Consider the following 7173-nt stretch of genomic DNA (forward strand, 5'->3'; position numbering starts at 1 on the left):
CACAATAGGATCCCAGTATGTTAAACTATCGTCAACATAGGCCTATCTCATTCAAATGAGCAAGCACTTGCTTTCGAGGTCTGACCATACTACAGCTGAATTTCTCTTTGTAGAAAGCTTCTACGGATGCAAAGGAATTTTAAGACATATTTCGTCTACTAATTTTACTATTTTATAGTGAAATAATGGGAAGTTGTGAGGAAAAAATGGCAAAATATTATATAAAAAAATATTTCATAATCATAAGCATACCTCTTAGGCAACTTGATTTTGTATAGTTACCGTTTAAAACAAATAGTTGTTTTCTATGACATATTTTCATTGGGTAAGTATGATATTTTTGTTGGCCTTATCTATACCTTGTACTTTACAGTTATCATTGCTACTTTAGCTAAACCCTCACTTATCAGGCGATTATAAATGATAATTACTTAATTATATTGTAAACATCTGATAGTTTTCATAATATTTTCAACCAAATCTCGTACTAACACTTCCATGGGCAGCTTAACCAAATAATTTACAGTGGTAGTTGTTAGCTTTTGCTAATTTTCCACTTATCACACGAGCATAAGTGATAAATAAATGATGATAGTGAATAATTCAAATAGTTTTTCATTATTTATTCCACCAAATCGCTTAGCGACACTCCTATGAGCAGTAGGAAGTGATAAAATTAGGCCTATAGTCCTATCAAATTGTTGAATCTCGAACCCTGGCGTAACCTAATTTTCTGGCTAAGAAAAAATACAACATACTGTATTTTTTTGTTGAGAATAATAAGGGCTATTGTATTTGTAACTCACGAACAAACACATATGCATAGTTAAGGAAAATGGTCAGAGGAGAGGAGTCAATTTCTCTCTCTCTCTCTCTCTCTCTCTCTCTCTCTCTCTCTCTCTCTCTCTCTCTCTTCTCTCTCTCTCTCTCTCTCATGATTTTGTATTCCCTTTAGATCCTCTCTCTCTCTCTCTCTCTCTCTCTCTCTCTCTCTCTCTCCCATGATTTTGTATTCCCTTTAGATCTCTCTCTCTCTCTCTCTCTCTCTCTCTCTCTCTCTCTCTCTCTCTCTCCCATGATTTTGTATTCCCTTTAGATCCTCTCTCTCTCTCTCTCCCATGATTTTGTATTCCCTTTAGATCCCTCTCTCTCTCTCTCTCTCCCATGATTTTGTATTCCCTTTAGATCCTCTCTCTCTCTCTCTCCCATGATTTTGTATTCCCTTTAGATCCCCTCTCTCTCTCTCTCTCCCATGATTTTGTATTCCCCTTTAGATCCCCCTCTCTCTCTCCCATGATTTTGTATTCTCCCATGATTTTGTATTCCCTTAGATCCTCTCTCTCTCTCTCTCTTTTTAAAGATAGCCATCAAAAACCAGTGACTACCGTAAAAACTACAATGAGACAATATAACAATAAAATGTCACAGCTAAAATATTGATACAGAATTCGTAAAAGAAAAACAAACAAATGGCTCGAATATTCAACGAGTGTACACACCGAAACGGACCGAGTGACTGTCATTTGCAAACCGTTCCACTCTAATCGAATATCATCTATTTTTGGCGAGACCCCGTCGATTAAATGAGTAATTGTCGGAGACGGTTTAAATGCTGAGAGAGGGATGGATGGTGACAACAGTCAATCGTATTAGGTTGTTCAAGGAAATAAATTGTGGCTCTTTTTTTTTTTGTTTTTTACTTATTGCACACTCTACAGAATGCAGTTTGTGTATCGTTTATTAATTACTAATTTTATAATCATTTTTATATCATGAGTTGATGGATATATATATATATATATATATATATATATATATATATATATATATATATATATATATATATATATATATATATATATATATATATATATATATATATATATATATATATATATATATATATATATGAATGTCTTGTACTGTAATACAACAGTATAATATGAAGATAAAAAGGCCCATAAAACACTATGAATGTTTCAACCATATATTTCGAGCACTTCCTTCTGTGCCCCTGTTCACTGGTAAAATATGGACAGATGACACATACAAGGGTATATACAAAACATGTAGGTGAGGCAGTAAGTCTCTTTGGCATGCAGGTGGCCATTGACCCAGGAAGGATGGAAATTAAGGTATTCCCTGGTGATTTTGGGCTTCGTTAGCTCCCGTCTGCCGATGCGTCTGGTGGTCGTATTATCTGAAGCACCTTCTTAAGAAGAGGCCTGAGGATTAACCCATCGATTTCATCCGATTTCCAGTGTCCTCCTGACAGGTTCATATTGTTGGTTTGATTGATGATAGCAGATTCCAGTATCTTCCCTTTGTATGGGCAACTGCTTTTGAAAACCAGCTCTGCTCCACTCCAGTTTATGGTATGGGCTTTATCCCTAATATGTAGGAAAATCCCGGAACTCTCTGAAGCATATGGCACTGATCTTTTGTGCCCTGTTATTCTTTGCGAGATGGGCCTACCTGTTTCCCCACATAAATCTCATTATAATTGCTGCACGGAATCTTGTAAACGCCTGCTTCTTCCCGTTTTTTATTTAAGTATACGTTAATGAGCAAGCTCCCGATGGATTTGGGATAATGGAAAATAAAAGGATTATTAGACCTGAGAGGTTCTGTAGCTTTTTGGATGTTTTCGTCGTACGGAAGCTTTATTTTGTCGTTAAAATCTATTTGCCCGTTGTGACTTGGACCTCCGTAGCATATTTCATTCGGTTTGTTAATAGCCTTTTCGATAATTGTGTGGTGGCCAGAGCAGTTGCATTAGGTGTTGGCGGATCGTGTTGAATTCTTTATCTAGGTATCCATTTGAACATATTCTAAGTCCCTGAGGAATAGGTTGCACCCTACCATGATCTTTACGGAGACATCGTGGCAGCTAAGGCAATGAATGTAAGAAAGAGCGAAAGTGGGTTTCCTATATACTGTGAAAACATATCTGTTCTGTTCTCTTATGATTAATACATCTATGGGAACGGCAATTTTTCGTCCTTTTCCAATTCTGCTTTGAATTTTATGGTCGGAACTAGCGAATTCAGTCTGTTAAAAAATTCACTGAAGCCTCCCCAGCTATTGTCCCAGAAAGTAAAAATATCATCCACGTATCTAAGCCAGATCATATTGCAGGGTTTGATAGCCGACAAAATTCTGTTTCGAAACATTCCGTGTACAGGTTTGCTAGAAGGGGGGATAGGGGACTGCCCATGCTTCAGCCAAATTTTTGTTTGTAAAAATTGCCATTGAAAGAAAACGCGTTGTTAGTTACACAGAGATTGATTAGTTTTAGAGTTTTATCTATGCCTAGAGGAAAATGGTCTTCATATGGCTGTAATTTCCTCTTTAGAAAAGACAATACGTCGGCGATCGAGACTTTGGTAAATAATGACTCGACGTCTAGGCTGAACAATTTGATGTTATTAGGGGATATTTAAACTGTTAAATTTTTGTATAAAATCCTCTGAATTTTTGACGTGGGACGATGAAAAAGTTCCTAGAAAGGCTGACAATAGGTCTGCAAGCCATTTTGATAATTTACACATGAAAGAGCCCCTACTAGATATTATAGGGCATAAAGGAATCCCATCTTCATGTGTTTTCGGGGGGCCGTAAAAATAGGGGAGAGAGGGCTTGACTATCATGCCTCTAGTAATTCTATGTTCTTCTTATTACCCCCTATGGTTCTGACTGATTTGTTAAATTGGACAGCAATGTTTGTTGTGGGACCTTTCGTTAATTTATATAGTCTCCACATCGTTTAAAAGTTCTTGAACTTTATTGATATATGTCTCCTTAACTAAGAGAACTATTTTCCCGACTTTGTCAGATTTTGTGATTATGATATCCTCCCTTTTCCTTAAACTGACTATCGCATTTTGGAATCTTTTCGGGAGCGAATTTTTGTTATTTTGCTCCAAGACATTTAGTAAAATGCCTTGAGACATACATCTTTTTTGTCACAATTGTTTTTGCAAAACGTTCATCAAATGCAACTAAGAAACTAAGATTTCTCTCGGGACCCGATTTTAGAGCGAATGAAACCCCAAGATTTAAAACCTGTTCTTCTGCGGTGAGGGGATACTTAGAGAGTTTCAGCACATTATTGGGTAAGCCAAGATCATTCCATACACTGTTCCTAATTAGTCTATTTAATTTGTTGCGCAAATCTGTCAGTAGGACATTGGAAATCGGATGACATCGACGGGTTAATCCTCATGCCTCTTCTTAAGAAGGTGTTTCAGAAAATACGACCACCAGACGCATCGCCAGACGGGAGCTAACGAAGCCCAAAATCACCAGGGAATACCTAATTTCCATCCTTCCTGGGTCAATGGCCAACTGCAAGCCAACGAGACTTACTGCCACACCTACATATATTTTGTATATATAACCTTGTATCTATCATCTGTCCATATTTTACCAGTGAACAGGGGCACAGAAGGAAGTGCTTGAAATGTATGGTTGAAACGTTCATACAGTGTTTTATGGGCTTTTTTCATATATATATATATATATATATATATATATATATATATATATATATATATATATATATATATATATATATATATATATATATATATATATGATATATATATATATATATATATATATATATATATATATATACTCTGTATATATATATATATACTCTGTATATATATATATATATATATATATATATATATATATATATATATATATATACATACATATATATACAAATATATATAAATACATATATGAATATATTCATATATACATATATATAGATATACATATATATCTATGTTTATGTATACATATATATATATATATATATATATATATATATAATACATATATATATAATATATATGTATATATATAAAATATATATATATATATATATATATATATATATATATATATATATATATATATATAGTATATAGTATATAAATTACTCACCAAAAACAAGATGGTGAGTCAAACTGACTTGAATTTTATCTGAATTCTGCTTTCAGAATATCTTAAACAAAATCTGACTTGTTATTAGATATTTTAACATATTTAAGTATTATTACCACAATAATAAACAAAAGATAATTTTCATAAAGCAATGAGCTATATTATCTAAAGTCACCGTTATTAAAAATCATCTAAAATGACCTTTTTACCGTTTTGCACAAATTGGAAGACTAAGATAGGACTAGTAATAGATTTTTCCTAAAGACAGCAATTTGCATACTTTTTTGGTAAAGTATGTAATTTTTATACTTTATTAAATTTTTTCTGATGAATGAAAACTAAGAATATGATACTACACTTCTAAGAAAACAGTTCATAAATGAACAGAAATTTCGGAGAGAGAGAGAGAGAGAGAGAGAGAGAGAGAGAGAGAGAGAGAGAGAGAAAGAGAGAGAAAGAGAAGATCTAAAGGGAATGTATAACTCATGAAGAGAGAGAGAGAGAGAGAGAGAGAGAGAGAGAGAGAGAGAGAGAGAGAGAGAGAGAGAGAGAAAGAGAAGATCTAAAGGGAATGTATAACTCATGAAGAGAGAGAGAGAGAGAGAGAGAGAGAGAGAGAGAGAGAGAGAGAGAGAGAGAGAGAGAGAGAGGATCTAAAGGAAATGTATTAATTATGAAAGAGAGAGAGAGAGAGAGAGAGAGAGAGAGAGAGAGAGAGAGAGAGAGAGACATGGAAAGAGAAAGAGAGAAAGACAGAAACAGAGAGTTACAAGGAGTTACAAGAATTAGGATGTCTCAAAGACTTATTAGTCCATCCGAGGAGACATCATGTGCTCACTTATCTCTAGGAGCAGGTTTTACTGTTCATTCACAGTGTTCTAATGATCTTGTCTAGCTTTCTTTTAAACTCTTCCACTCTGTTGCTGTTGACAACTTCTGGTGGCAGTTTATTCCATGTGTCACATATCTTGTATGTGAAGAAGTTCCCACAATGAGATGTGTTGTATCTCTTCAGTTCTAGTTTCCATCCATTATTTCTTGTCTGGTTTTTGTTTAATGTGAAGAGGTTACTGTCTACTTTTGTTATGCCTTTCGTATTTTGAATGTTTTTATTAGCTGTCCTCGCAATCGTCGTGTTTCTAAGCCATACATGTTCAGGCTCTCTAGTCGCCTTTGATAACCTATTTGCCTGATGGGTGGAATTAACTTTGTGGCTGTTGCTTGTACCCATTCTAATCTATTTATGTCCTTTCTTAGTGTTGGTGACCAAAACTGTACTGCATATTCAATATGAGGTCTAATTATGGATGTGTAGAGCTGCAGCACCGTTTCCTTGTTTTTGTATTTGAACTGTCTTTTTATGTATCCCACTAGTTTCTGTGCCTTCTTTTCAGCTTTTATGCACTGTTTTGTGGATTTTAAGTCCTTGTTAATAATGACTCCAAAGTCCTCTTCTTGTTCTAAACTATTTATGTCATTCCCAAGCAGCATGTAATTGGCATGAGGGTTGTTTGTTCCTATTGGTAACACTTTACACTTCTCCAAGTTAAAAGGCATTTGCCATCTTTTTGACTACTCCTATTTTCCTTAGATCATTATTTTCTTAAACTTTCCACTGTATCTGGGTCTGCTGCATTTACATCTAGTTTGGTGTCATCTGGAAATTTGGCTATCCTGCTAGAGAGAGATGATCTAAAGGGAATGTGTAACTCATTAACTCATGAAGAGAGAGAGAGAGAGAGAGAGAGAGAGAGAGAGAGAGAGAGAGAGAGAGAGAGAGGATCTTGGGGGGAATGCATAATTCATGAAGGGAGAGAGAGATAGAGAGACAGAGGATCTAAAGGGAATGTAGAACTCATGAAGAGAGAGAGAGAGAGAGAGAGAGAGAGAGAGAGAGAGAGAGAGAGAGAGTATCTAACGGAAATGTATTAATCATGAAGAGAGAGAGAGAGAGAGAGAGAGAGAGAGAGAGAGAGAGAGAGAGAGAGAGAGAGAGAGATCTAAGGAAAATGTATCAATCATGAAGAGAGAGAGAGAGAGAGAGAGAGAGAGAGGACCTAAGGGAAATGTATAGATCATAAAGACAGAGAGAGAGAGAGAGAGAGAGAGAGAGAGAGAGAGAGAGAGAGAGAGAGAGAGAGAGAGAGAGAGAGAGAGGACGAAGTTTCATCTATTTCACTCATTCAGCGATTAGTTTTTTTCCAGTGCAGTCCG

This window comes from Macrobrachium rosenbergii, chromosome 13 (genome assembly GCF_040412425.1).
Source record: "Macrobrachium rosenbergii isolate ZJJX-2024 chromosome 13, ASM4041242v1, whole genome shotgun sequence".
Classification (NCBI taxonomy): Eukaryota; Metazoa; Arthropoda; class Malacostraca; order Decapoda; family Palaemonidae; genus Macrobrachium; species Macrobrachium rosenbergii.